Source organism: Coregonus clupeaformis, chromosome 23 (assembly GCF_020615455.1).
Source record: "Coregonus clupeaformis isolate EN_2021a chromosome 23, ASM2061545v1, whole genome shotgun sequence".
Lineage (NCBI taxonomy): Eukaryota > Metazoa > Chordata > Actinopteri > Salmoniformes > Salmonidae > Coregonus > Coregonus clupeaformis.
The window spans coordinates 7,457,608-7,472,747 of record NC_059214.1 but is presented as its reverse complement, the minus strand read 5'-3'; the positions used below and the strand labels follow the sequence as shown (position 1 = coordinate 7,472,747).

The window sequence follows — 15,140 nt, the reverse complement described above, 5'->3', positions numbered from 1 at the left end:
GTGTCCCCAGTACGGTCCGGTCTGTTCCTGCTCCCCGCACCAAGTCTGTGGTGCGTTTCGTCAGCCCTGTCCGGCCCGTTCCTGCTCTCCGCACCAAGTCTGTGGTGCTCGTCGCCAGCCCAGTCCGGCCCATTCCTGCTCCCCGCACCAAGTCTGTGGTGCGCGTCGCCAGCCCAGTCCGGCCCATTCCTGCTCCCCGCACCAAGTCTGTGGTGCGTTTCGTCAGCCCTGTCCGGCCCGCTCCTGCTCCCCACACCAAGCCAGTGGTGTGCGTCGTCAGTCCAGCACGGCCCGTGCCTGTTCCCCACACCAAGCCAGTGGTGTGCGTCGTCGGTCCGGCACGGCCCGTGCCTGTTCCACTGGTGCCTGGTCCGGCACCGGTCAGATGCGTTACGCCGGAGCTAGAGCAATCCGCTCCATCAGTGTGCAGTCCAGCTCCGGCCAGCGGGCCAGACCCGGACCAGGGGTACTTTGGGGGGTTGGAGAGGGAGTGGGGATCAGGCCCGGAGCCGGATCCGCGCCAAGGGCGGAGTGCCCACCCGGTCCCTCCCTGTGGTATTTAGTTGGCGCGGTCGGAGTCCGCGCCTTTAGGGGGTACTGTCACGCCCTGGCTCTGGGGACACTGTTATGTTGAGCCAGGGTGTGTATTCTATGTTTGTATTTCTATGTTGGCCTGAGTGACTCCCAATCAGAGGCAACGAGTGTCAGCTGGTTGTCTCTGATTGGGAGCCATATTTAACTGTCTGTCTTTCACTTTGTGTTTGTGGTTTCTTGTTCGTGTTGGTTTGTGTTTAAACCATAGACGTCACGTTTTTCGTTTGTTGTTTTGATCGTGTGATCATTAAATAAATATAAATATGTTCACCTGCAACGCTGCGCCTTGGTCTCTCCCTGACGATCGTGACAGTCATTCACAATTGAAGTGTACCTATGATAAAAATTACAGACCTCTACATGCTTTGTAAGTAGGAAAACCTACAAAATTGGCAGTGTATCAAATACTTGTTCTCCCCACTGTATATATTAGCGAGAAAAAAAAGATATGGGGGATTGGAAGTGATGCAGACAATGACATTGATGGAAGTTACAATCTATCTGAAATATTAAAGGTGATCTACCCCCTAAAAAGAAAATACAACCTCCTCTCTCACAGCCCAGACCCCTAGGGAACAGGCACCATTACACCACTGACTGACTGGGAACTAGATAGAGAAATGGGCCAGACTCCTCACCCACTGTCGAGAGAGAGAGAGAGAGAGAGAGAGAGAGAGAGAGAGAGAGAGAGAGAGAGAGAGAGAGAGAGAGAGAGAGAGAGAGAGAGAGAGAGAGAGAGAGAGAGAGAGAGAGAGAGAGAGAGAGAGAGAGAGAGAGAGAGAGAGAGAGAGAGAGAGAGAGAGAGAGAGAGAGAGAGAGAGAGAGAGAGAACCCCTCTCAGTGTTCTCTCAGATTATGTAAACATTTGTCGTCATCTCCTCCTGCACTCCGGATAATTTTAGGATTCTTTGGAATATTTGCATTTCATTAATTATTAACAGGAAAAATCTTTAAAAAATTGAGAATAAACAGTACATAATTTTTCTTTTATGTTTCACACAGGATTGTTATCTGAAGTTCAATTAATGCTAATCATTACAGCCTTCCTGTTTAGCTTCTACATGGAGTGTGTTTCTCTCTGAGATGGGTCTCTTCCTCTCTCTCTCTCTCTCGCTCTCTCCCCCCCTCTCCCTCACTCCCCTGTCTCTCTCTCCTTTCCTCTCTCTCTTCCTCTATCCTTCTCCCTCTGCTGTTAGTCATTCTCCTGCCTGCCCATGTTATGGTTACATCATCCCCTCTCTGTGTTGTGTCCATTTAGACCTGAAATGAATCACAGAGAGACAGACAGAGAGCGAGAGAGAGAGAGAGAAAGAGAGAGAGATAAAAAAGAGAGAGAGAGAGAGAGACAGAGAGAGAGAGAGAGAGAGAGAGAGAGAGAGAGAGAGACAGAGAGAGAGAGAGAGAGAGAGAGAGAGAGAGAGAGAGAGAGAGAGAGAGAGAGAGAGAGAGAGAGAGAGAGAGAGAGAGAGAGAGAGAGATAACTTAACTCATTATTTAGTTGCTGTCTGTGTGTGGTTATACAGTAAGTGTGTTAGATGGAATTATCATTTCTGATGTTGAGTAATTGCTTATCAGCTATTGATTTTGAAGTAATTGCTCATCCCATTCGTACGCATTACTCTCTCACAGCTATATTGTTCTAATCAAGCAGGTTTCATAATTGTAACCCCGCTGGTCGATTTAAAATCAAATTAAAACGCCTTAACTATTGACTCGATCTGAAGTCAACGCTCAAGGACAATTATATTCCGAAAACAATGGGGTTTAGGATTAATCGGAACTTCTGAATGTGGCTGAATGGCGGCTTGATTTCAGTATAAATCCAGCTGCTTTTTTATTTTGCTACGGGGAACCAATTAACTACCCTTCAGGATGACGTTCACTCCTTACTGGCATTCTGTTCCGCTGCCAGAAACCCAGATTAATTCTCAATGAATCCTTATACACATATCGACTCTTTCTTTGTCTGCTAGGGAAAGACATGCACACACAACACTGAGGTTACCCCTAGCTTGTTTAGGTGAAAAGGGAAGATTGAGGGGGAGAAAGGGAACAGGAGTCCTCTTGAAGATTGATACGCACCGCAAGGCCGAATCTCCTCAAGCTGAAAATAAGGGGTCATTAAAGCGAAATGGTTGACAATGATTTTGGTTTTAGGATTTGGACACTGTTTTATTAGCCGTCCATATTAATGAGTCAATTAATTCCCATTCGTCTTCCTCGCCAACTGGTCCTCTGTTTGTTTTTGCCTGACCTTTTCATTTTAGACGCATTTCACGCTCCGCTCGCTTTAAGCACTTACTCCATACTGCGTTTCCCATAGCCGCCTCGTCCAAAAAAATGAGTTTTTTTTTTTTTTTTATGTGTTTAGCCTCTCTCCCCCTCTTTCTTTTACTGTCTCTCCCTCCATCTCTCTTCAGCTCTCTTTCTCTCTCTCTCTCCCTCCCTCTCTCTATCCCTCCCTCCATCCCCCCACCTCTCTCGCTCTCTCTCTCTCTCTCTCTCTCTCTCCCCCTCTGTCAGCATGCCGGGTGGATGTATCCTATTCCAGATATGACAGGAAATATGCTATTACAGCATGCTGAGCGTTTGCCTGACAGCGTTCACAATAAAACAGCTACATTTCCCTTCCATTAGGTTCTCTGTAAAAACCCTTCTCTCTAATGTATGAACATCCCATGTTATACACATAAAGACTTTGACTTAAAGTAGCCCCCCAGAACCACATAACATTTTAGCCTCGGTCTGCATTTCATTCAGTTAGTTATGAGGACAGGATAAATAATTGAAAAGTGCAGCTGGACTGTGTACAATTTTGTAAGGGATGCCTCCGAAATGAGATTAATCAGTGCGGCAGGCATTGTGGGGAAAGTTTGTGCTGAATGCCTGACAGTCCTGCTCTTTCTCTCATTTCAAATGTTGGCAGGCTAGCAGGAATCTCCAAGGGAAATGCGCTCCTTTCATACTTGAGTAATTGATGAATTGTATGCAATATGCAAACGAGATTCCATAAATCTTGTGAATGACAGCTTAATTTATATGAGCAGTAATGAATGCAGGATTATATTTTAATTAAATATCCTCAAAGGCACCCTGACTCGGTAAGTTTTTTAAAGCCTTGTTTTGAAGACGTGTTTCATATGTATCGCAGTTCATGAAAAAGAGAGATCAGTCAGTGTGTGGTTGGATTAAATTTCCTCACAGTTTGAAGATAAGACTTGCTCTGTTTTGCCGAACCAAAGGGATTTGCAATTAATAAATATTGGGTAGGAGTAAAAATTTAAAATAATATCATATCTCACAATCTCATTTAGGCTTTCCTGGAACTGTTGACTCTCATACATTTGATTAACAGCGTTTTACTTTTAGCCCTATCTGATTTATAACATTTGGTACAGTATCTTTTTAATTAAGGGAATCAGCCATTAGGCATGGAAAAGCCAACCAATTAGGAGTTAGCTCATCAATTCCCAGGATGTAGGAAGTAGTCTGCTTATTCATTATCACAGACCGTTGAACTCATGTTAAACAATATAAACTTCACAATTATAATTTTTTCCCCCTCCATATTATTTTGCCTTTATTTAAGTAGGGAGTCACCATTGAGAACTGTGTCTCTTTCACAAGCAATTTCATAAGACAACATCAAAATAAAATAAAGTATAAAACAAGTAAAATTCAGCACATTCCACAATAAGAAGGTCCCCAATCAATAAGTGCTTTCAAACAAGTGTAATTGAGTTTAAGTTCTAAAGGAACTTGTCAGTAGCTAGCAAACCAGACATGTCATAAGTAATATGTCCTCTTAGGTGACATGTACAGTAGATTACATATAACTACACTAATTTGAAAGAGACCATGTTGAGCATACAGCACCGTACCAGCATGGGTCTGGTTGATTTCATGACAGAGTACAGTATAGGTAACTACAGCAAAGGAAGGAACCACATTACTTGGGCAGGCTTTCCTCTGTGCTATCTGATAGCCCTACCCACCATCTTGCTAATCAGTCTGTTACCACAGACAAAAGGAACCAGGAAGGAAGAACACTCTCAGAACCCCCCATTCATCTAATCTGAACACCATGGATCCATCCCAAATAGCTCTCTATTCCCTATATAGTGCACTACTTTTCACCAGGGCCCATAGTACTGTACTATATAGGGAATAGGGTGTCATTTGGGACATATCACATACACTCTTAGAAAAAAAGTGCTATCTAGAACATGAAAGGGTTCTTTGGGTGTCCCCATAGGAGAACCCTTTGTAGAACCCTTTCCACAGAGGGTTCTACCTAGAACCAAAAAGGGTTATCCTCTGGGGACAGCCGAAGAACCCTTTAGGAACCCTTTTTTTCTAAGAGTGTAGAGTAGAGCTGGGCACGAAAGCAGGATCTAAAGACAAGCAGTAGCCTTTTAAAAGTGTATTGTAGTGGGATTGATGCTGCTAACTCTATACCCTTCTTTGATTCCACTGCATTTGATCTGTGATATATTGTTCCAAGACAAAAGTCTCACAGTTTACCAAGGGATGCAGCTGTTCCGGCTGCTAATAGGATTGAATGGGGTTTTGATACACACACACACACATGCACAAACACACAGACAGACACACACACAGAGACAGACAAACACACAGAGAGACAGACAGACAGACACACACACACAGGGACACAATAATAATGCAGATACTGTATCTGGATCTGATAAGGGAAACGTGGCTGCCTGTGTGAGGGACTATTTGACAGGTGTGAGGAAAAGCTGATGGAAATAAAGCAACAGAGGCTCAATGCAAATAAATGATACAGATAAGAGATAAGGGAGAGGATGGATGGATGGATGGATGGATGAGAAAAAAAGATGGATGGATGAATATGTTCTCATGTATCACTATGTGACCCTTTGTGAGATTTCTTATGTGTCCCAATTTGTGGGACTGGGATGGGTGAAAAGCAAATGTCCTGTTTAGGAACAAAGGGGGAAGTGGGGTAAGTTGAGCCAAAGGGGTAAGTTGAGCCACCCTTGTTTCTATGAAACAATACACAAAATGTATAATTTGATCAAATATTTAGGAAGAGGTCATGATTTCATGGAGTCTGTGATGGAAGAAACCACATGGAAAAAGTGGTAAGCAAGTTAGGTAAAAAATAAGTCTAATGAATTTATTGTGTTGGAGGTTTCATAATGCTTGTATCTAAACCAAAGTAGATCATTTTAAGATTGTTCTATACATCAGTTGGGGTCTCTATAAGCTTAAATATGAGGTCCTAAACCAAGCATGAAAGTGATGTGGGCTAATATAGTCCAAATTAAATTAAGAAATAAGAAATATCAGGGTTAGGGTTAGAGTTAGGGATATACAGTACCAGTCAAAAGTTTGGACAGACCTACTCATTCAAACATTTTTCTTTTCTTTTTTTTAAACTATTTTTTAAATTGTATAATAATAGTGAATATATCAAAAACAATGAAATAACACATATGGAATAATGTAGTAACCAAAATAGTGTTAAAGAAATCAAAATGTATTTTATATTTGAGATTCTTCAAATAGCCACCCTTTGCTTTGATGACATCTTTGCACACTCTTGGCATTCTCTCAACCAGCTTCACCTGGAATGCTATTCCAACAGCCTTGAAGGAGTTCCCACATATGCTGAGCACTTTTTGGCTGCTTTTCCTTCACTCTGCCATCCGACTCATCCCAAACCATCTCAATTGGGTTGAGGTCAGGTGATTGTGGAAGACAGGTCATCTGATGCACCACTCCATCACTCTCCATCTTGGTGAAATAGCCCTTACACAACCTGGAGGTGTGCTGGGCCATTGTCCTGTTGAAAAACTAATGATAGTCCCACTAAGCCCAAACCAGATGGGAAGGCGTATCGCTGCAGAATGATGTGGTAGCCGTGCTGGTTAAGTGTGCCTTGAATTCTAAATAAATCACAGACAGTGTCACCAGCAAAGTACCCCCACACCATAACACCTCCTCCTCCATGCTTTATGGTGGGAACTACACATGCGGAGATCATCCGTTCAGCGTCTCACAATGACTCGGCGGTTTGAACCAAAAATCTCAAATTTGGACTCCAGACCTAAGGACACATTTCCACCGATCTAATGTCCATTGCTTGTGTTTCTTGGCCCAGGCAGGTCTTTTCTTCTTATTGGTGTCCTTTAGTAGTGGTTTCTTTGCAGCAATTCGACCATGATGGCCTGATTCACACAGTCCCCTCTGAACAGTTGATGTTGAGATGTGTCTGTTACTTGAACTCTGTGAAGCATTTATTTGGGCTGCAATTTCTGAGGCTGTTATCTCTGATGAAGTTATCCTCTGCAGCAGAGGTAAGTCTTGGTCTTCCATTCCTGTGGCGATCCTCATGAGAGCCATTTTCATCATAGCGCTTAATGGTGTTTGCGACAGCACTTGAAGAAACTTTAAAAGTTCTTAAAATGTTCCGTTTTGACTGACCTTCATGTCTTACAGTAATGATGGACTGTCGTTTCTCTTTGCTTATTTGAGCTGTTCTTGCCATAATATGGACTTGGTAGTTTACCAAATAGGGCTATCTTCTGTATACCCCCCTACCTTGTCACAACACAACTGATTGGCTCAAACACATTAAGAAGGAAAGAAATTCCACAAATTAACTTTTAAGAATGCACACCTGTTAATTGAAATGCATTCCCGGTGACTACCTCATGAAGCTGGTTGAGAGAATGCCAAGAGTGTGCAAAGCTGTCATCAAGGCAAAGGGTGGCTATTTGAAGAATCTCAAATATAAAATATATTTTGATTTGTTTTACATTTTTTTGGTTACTACATGATTCCATATGTGTTATTTCATAGTTTTGATGTCTTCACTATTATTCTACAATGTAAAAAATTGTACAAATTAAGAAAAACTTATGAATGAGTAGGTGTGTCCAAACTTTTGACTGGTAGTGTGTGTAGATATTTTGTTATAAAGAATACTTTCTAACAAGATATGACAAATTGATGCTTAACCCCCTAAGGTCTTTGTCCGTGCCCCCTGATTTCTGTTTTTTTTCTCCATTGGATGCGTCTCAATCCACCGCATCCACATATGTCGCACTTCCTCATCTGTGGTGAAAAGTGACAGAGCTAGAGCGGGATTTGTCAGACCATGAGACATCCCGAAAATCGGTCTTCTCACAAAATCGTCTGTAGCGTCTGAATGGTTTGGCCTATGGTTTTCTCAGTTTTGCTCTACGACCCCAACAAGCGTATTGGGACTTGTCTGAAGTCGGTACTGCCGAACTGCCAACTTCTGTCTGTAGCGTCCGAACAGTTTGGGCTACACACTAATATGACCCCACTGTGAAAAGGTGAGACTCTCATGAATACGTACATGTCGGTTGTTTGAATGGAAGTATCAATGGAGACTGTTTAGTGCCAAAAATAAAGGGTTAAATACATCTTTCTTGTGTCTCTCAGAACAAACTTCCTTTAGATTTTTTTTTGGGGGGACTATCTGTTGTTCCATGTAGTGAATATATTATTCAATGCGTTTTTGTGGGTGGCAAGGTAGCTTAGCAGTTAAACTGGATCGAATCCCCGAGCCGACTAGGTGAAAAATCTGTCAATGTGCCCTTGAGCAAGGCACTTACCCTAATTGCTCCTGTAAGTCGCTCTGGATAAGAGTGTCTGGTAAATTACTAAAATGTAAAGGCTAATAGCAGTAAGGCCAAATAAAATGTTTCATCAAATAATTGTTTTATACATATTTTTTTTCACTCTCCCTCCCATTGTCTAATAAAATGTTATATTATATATTTCCAAAATAGGTTTTACATCCCAAACAACAAAAATAAACAACATGACGGTATACTTAATTGTCAATTCCTTCCCATTACTAAAGTTAAACATTTAATTTGAGTTTGCTTCCCCTCTACCAACAATACTTTCTTATCTGCAGGGATGGTAAATTGCGCGTTGTTTACAACCCAGCCTTGTTATCCCTGTCCTTCAATCAAACACAGAGATAACCTCTTCAGGGAATTGCATATTAGAGCAACTCAATTGAACAGAATAAAAATATATAAATTCAGCACATTTAGCCCTGATGTTTCTATCTAAATGGCTTCCCACCACTTTCTTTTTTTTTTCCCTGACTGTTTTTCTTTGACCGTCGAGAACGTAAGGACCTGCACTTTTGTTCTATCAATAAGACCTTGTTTCCATCGCTGGTAGTGGTCACCACCTCAGCAAACCAATTAATGGGCCTCACTTGGCTATCTCCGGGCGAAGAAATGAAAAATAAACTCCAGATAATCCCTCAGTTAAAAGGTTATGTGGGGGCGATAAAAGCTATTTTGTTAATTTATTTACTCGCTGCTCTGCCGAGATAAAGAAAAGGAACAATTAGGGAATTCTAGGTGAGAGATTTTGAAAAGGGCAATGACGTTGGGTTAATATTTTATAAGGCTTGATTGGCAGAGGCCTGGAGAGGGGAAGCTTTGTTTACACACAGAATGATTCCGTTAGTCATTGCCTTTCATAGATGTCAAACAGAACCAGGAGATAAAAAGGTCAATGGCTCGATTTGAGGCAACACAAAATAATACTTGGGTAAACCTGACTTGAGTCTGACATAATGCATACACATTGACCCAGACTAGGCCTACATCTGAAGATGTCCCTTTTAGATGATTTGTAAGGAAAGACTTGCTTACTTGGAGATAAGAAATCAGCATTTTATAGTTTGAATTGATTTCTAATAGATCATGATCAGTACATTTGACGTCATTCCGCGTAACAATCATAATCACATCATTTGCCGAAACAAGATCCCTTTCATTCGTAGCTGTTGTCGACTGGAAAGTCTGATAGAGGTGCACTGTTGCGTCATGCGATCTAAAAGACTGATGTGATATCTGATGTATTGTTATTATACAGTATCACCTCATGTCTGCTTCCTGTAAAAGGGGGTGAGAACATGAATTTAATTATTGGGATTTTATTGCGTTGTTGCTTTGAAATGGGACCCGCACTGTGGAGTGTATTGTTGGGCCTTGTGTAATCTGATTGCCTGGGCAGTGTAGTGTTTTAGATAGTATCAGGGTCCCCGACATTTACTGTTCAGTCAACACAGACCCAGTCCATTAAAGGAAGTGTGGTGGTTCAGGGAAAGTTCAGCCACTATTTTGTTTTCACCATGGTAGCAAAACAGCGAAAGGAGAGCAAGGAAGAATTCCTCGATTCGTAACATATTTTGCTGGCCCACGTCCCCTGGGTTGGTGGGGTCCTATTTGGTTTCCAGAGTTATGAGACCCCACTGGTTATCTGTTGAGGAAACACAAAAGGAGGAGTGGCTGTTATTATTTGATGTTTAAAGGGCTGGTTCACCCAAATTATAGAGACACTTCACCCACATTTTCAAATTACTTATACAATGAAAGCAGTCTATGGACAAATCCACACTTTGGTTTTACTTACCTAGCCATTAACCACTAATATTAGCATTTCAAACCCCAAAACCCCAAATATAAGTAAATGTACCCTAAAATGCATTACATTAATTAATATCTCAAAGTCTGTGCAGTACAATAACTTGGTTTGGTAAGTTACGTTGAGATGATTTGCGTATGACATTTTAAAGCATGATACTTTTGTCTATAGGTCTAGATACAGCACTTTCTTGATCAACCAAATACTGTATCCCAATCTTATTGTCTTTCATTTAAACCATCTCTCCCTGCAATAATGCCCTACCTCTGAGGAGTGAAGTTCAAATGCCCTCAGTGTCTCTTAATACAATTCTTTCAGGACCTGTACTATATGATGAAAAGTATGGGTTATACACCCGATGGCTAAAATAAGTGAACATTAAATTGAAATGAATTGAATATATCAAATATATAAAACCATACATTGCATCTGGTATATACACTGAGTATACCAAACATTAGAAACACCAAAAAATTGCATCAATTCATTGGGGCATGGACTCTACAGTTGAAGTCGGAAGTTTACATACACTTAGGTTGGAGTCATTAAAACTTGTTTTTCAACCACTCCACAAATGTCTTGTTAACAAACTATAGTTTTGGCAAGTCAGTTAGGACATCTACAGTGAGGGAAAAAATTATGTGATCCCCTGTTGATGTTGTACGTTTGCCCACTGACAAAGAAATTATCAGTCTATAATTTTAATGGTAGGTTTATTTGAACAGTGAGAGACAGAATAAAAACAAAAAAATTCAGAAAAAAGCATGTCAAAAATGTTATACATTGATTTGCATTTTAATGAGGGAAATAAGTATTTGACCCCCTCTCAATCAGAAAGATTTCTGGCTCCCAGGTGTATTTTATATAGGTAACGAGCTGAGATTAGGAGCACACTCTTAAAGGGAGTGCTCCTAATCTCAGCTTGTTACTTGTATAAAAGACACCTGTTCACAGAAGCAATCAATCAATCAGATTCCAAACTCTCCACCATGGCCAAGACCAAAGAGCTCTCCAAGGATGTCAGGGACAAGATTGTAGACCTACACAAGGCTGGAATGGGCTACAAGACGAGCTGGTGAGAAGGTGACAACAGTTGGTGCGATTATTCGCAAATGGAAGAAACACAAAATAACTGTCAATCTCCCTCGGCCTGGGGCTCCATGCAAGATCTCACCTCGTGGAGTTGCAATGATCATGAGAACGGTGAGGAATCATCCCAGAACTACACGGGATGATCTTGTCAATGATCTCAAGGCAGCTGGGACCATAGTCACCACAAAAACAATTGGTAACACACTACGCCGTGAAGGACTGAAATCCTGCAGCGCCCGCAATGTCTCCCTGCTCAAGAAAGCACATATACAGGGCCGTCTGAAGTTTGCCAATGAACATCTGAATGATTCAGAGGAGAACTGGGTGAAAGTGTTGTGGTCAGATGAGACCAAAATCAAGCTCTTTGGCATCAACTCAACTCACCGTGTTTGGAGGAGGAGGAATGCTGCCTATGACCCCAAGAACACCATCCCCACCGTCAAACATTATGCTTTGGGGGTGTTTTTCTGCTAAGGGGACAGGACAACTTCACCGCAGCAAAGTGACAATGGACGGGGCCATGTACCGTCAAATCTTGGGTGAGAACCTCCTTCCCTCAGCCAGGGCATTGAAAATGGGTCGTGGATGGGTATTCCAGCATGACAATGACCCAAAACACACGGCCAAGGCAACAAAGGAGTGGCTCAAGAAGAAGCACACTAAGGTGCTGGCGTGGCCTAACCAGTCTCCAGACCTTAATCCCATAGAAAATATGTGGAGGGAGCTGAAGGTTCGAGTTGCCAAACGTCAGGCTCGAAACCGTGACAAAATCCCTCCTGAGATGTGTGCAAACCTGGTGGCCAACTACAAGAAATGTCTGACCTCTGTGATTGCCAACAAGGCTTTTGCCACCAAGTACTAAGTCATGTTTTGCAGAGGTGTCAAATACTTATTTCCCTCATTAAAATGCTTATCAATTTATAAAATTTTTGACATGCATTTTTTTCTGGATTTTTGTTGTTGTTGTTATTCTGTCTCTCACTGTTCAAATAAACCTACCATTAAAATTATAGACTGATCATGTCTTTGTCAGTGGGCAAACGTACAAAATCAGCAGGGGATCAAATACTAGCGTGTGAGAGCAAGGAGGCCTACAAACCTGACTCAGTTACATCAGTTCTGTCAAGAGGAATGGGCCAAAATTCACCCAACTTATTGTGGGAAGCTTGTGGAAGGCTACCCGAAACGTTTGACCCAAGTTAAACAATTTAAAGGCAATGCTACCAAATACTAATTGAGTGTATGTAAACTTCTGACCCACTGGGAATGTGATGAAAGAAATAAAAGCTGAACTAAATCATTCTCTCTACTATTATTCTGACATTTCACATTCTTAAAATAAAGTGGTGATCCTAACTGACCTAAGACAGGGAATTTGTACTAGGATTAAATGTCAGGAATTGTGAAAAACTGAGTTTAAATGTATTTGGCTAAGGTGTATGTAAACTTCCGACTTCAACTGTAGAAGGTGTCAAATGTGTTCCACAGGGATGCTGGCCCATGTTGACTCCAATGCTTCCCACAGTTGTGTCAAGTTGGCTGGATGTCCTTTGGGTGGTGGACCATTCTTGATACACACGGGAAACTGTTGCGCATGAAAAACCCAGCAGCATTGCAGGTCTTGACACAAACCGATGCGCCTGGCACCTGCTACCATACCCTGTTCAAAGGCACTTAAATATTTTGTCTTGCCCATTCACCCTCTGAATGGCACAATCCATGTCTCAATTGTCTCAAGTCTTAAAAAATCATTCTTTAACCTGTCTCCTCCCCTTCATCTACACTGATTGAAGTGGATTTAACCAGTGACATCAATAAGGGATCCGAGCTTTCACCTGGATTCACCTGGTCAGTCTATGTGATAGAAAGAGCAGGTGTTTTGTATAGTCAATGTATATGTATATATATTGCATATTCCAAATTCCATATGGAGAATTTACAATCATGCTGAATTTAGCCAAGGCTAATATACATTATTGAGGTGCATGGTTATTAAGATGCATGGTTATTAATTATGTTCCACACATACTGTACTTCATGACCACAACGTGCAGTGGCCCAATGATATCTGTTTCAGATGACACTTCTAATTTTGTTGTGGTACAGCTTTCACCACCAGTGCTGTGTAGTCCATTACTTCCCAAGTTGAAATGCTACCCCTCTAAATACACAGACATATCATCTTATAGCCTATCTAAACATTACTTCTACTAAACTGTTCCTTTCTACCGGCACCTCCATCCTCTGGTCCCCTCTGGCCATCAGATCCAAAGTCGATGTGACATTTTCTGTCCACTGGAGTTTTTCTGCTTTTAGTTTTGTTTGAAAAAAGCCTTTTACCCATCACAGGCACTCTATTGAGGTCTTTTATAAATAATTCAGATGGACTACAAGTGAAAGTGATGACAGTAAAACTGTCTGAGATTTCTCCCTCTCATAAGATCAAAGAGGTGGTGGCTCTGTAGAAATGGGAATTACATTTCCAGACGTCCCCAGGTTGAACGGACACGTATTTGTTTGCGCTCTCTCTCTCTCTCTTCTTTCATCTCTCTCTCTTTCTTTCTATCTCTTTTGCTATCTTTTTACCTCCCTCTTGTTCACCCCATCTCTCTCTCTCTCTCTCTATCTATCTCTCTCTCTCTCTCTCTCTCTCTCTCTCTCTCTCTCTCTCTCTCTCTCTCTCTCTCTCTCTCTCTCTCTCTATCTATCTATCTATCTATCTATCTCTATCTCATCTCTCTCTCTCTCTCTCTCTCTCTCTCTCTCTCTCTCTCTCTCTCTCTCTCTCTCTCTCTCTCTCTCTCTCTCTCTCTCTCTCTCTCTCTCTCTCTCGCTCTCGCTCTCGCTCTCGCTCTCTCTCACTCTAACTCTCTCTTTCTCTCTCTGTCTCTACATCTCTCTCTCTTATTTGTGTGTGAATCAGATAAAGTGTAAGGGAGAGAGTACTTAGGCTGCATAGAGGTAAATGACTAAAATGTAATTGTAAATGTAATAAAGAAAAAGGACTGAATAGATTAAACTTCTGAGACTGTATGAACTGACACACCACTGACACTGCTCTGTGTTGGACCATTTATCATTGTCGGAAATGTCAATTGAGTTCAACTTCTACTCCTGTTGTTTGAGCATGAAACCTATTTTCATATATTTCAATAAACTACTTTATATTTCAATAATGCTGTTGATAGCATAGTTTCGAATATTCACTTTTCGAAGATCTGAGGAGACGATTCCATGCAAAATGTTGACGATGATGTGATGAAATGCTACAGTATACCTGCTAACTGTGGTCTTCTATAGAAGTGGAATATATAGTTTTTCTCCGGTATGGGGAAGGGAAAAGTAGTGTTGCTTAAAATTGACTATTATCACTGATAATGCATGAAGCCAATATGTCACCAGTATCATGACTTGGCAATTCATCTCCCCAAAGACACCTCTTCAGTCCACGTCCCATCATGGAATTTGCCTTATAAAATCCCTGCGTCTTGACTATATCATCATATTGTTGCCATTAAACCCCATAGGCTTTTTCAAACTATAACTAAGCCAGCTAAAGTTTATATCGATTGTGATTCAAAGCTTATTAATAAGTGGCTGAGGAAGATATGGGGGGAATACATACACAGGGTACATCAGCTCAGCTCTGAAAGTAAGCCAGAGGAGTCATTTATCACGTCCAAATCTGGCTCCTTCTCGTTTCCAGTAATAGAAGGGGGCCCATCAGAAATATCCAACAAGTCTGAATCACCAAATTACCTCGTCTCTCCACCACCTCCCAGCTACGGCGTCACATTAAATCAAACAAGCGGAACATTTCCTAAGGCAGCCAGTGGCTTTTAATTTCCTGAAGAACCTTAACATATCATTCATTACCAGAACTACACATATTTGGCTTTTTTTTTCAAAGTCCCATAAATCAATAGTGGGGCCTGACTGCAATAATTATAACAAGTTAACATGTAATTTCCAGGCAGAGAGAG

At 41.5% G+C, this 15,140-nt stretch overlaps 1 protein-coding gene across 4 annotated transcripts in view; it reads left to right on the top strand.

The window, feature by feature from the left end:
- Window positions 1–15,140, top strand: part of LOC121536607 (dachshund homolog 1) — a 260,659-nt gene that overhangs the window by 121,756 nt on the left and 123,763 nt on the right. The gene's annotated exons all lie outside the window — the stretch shown is intronic.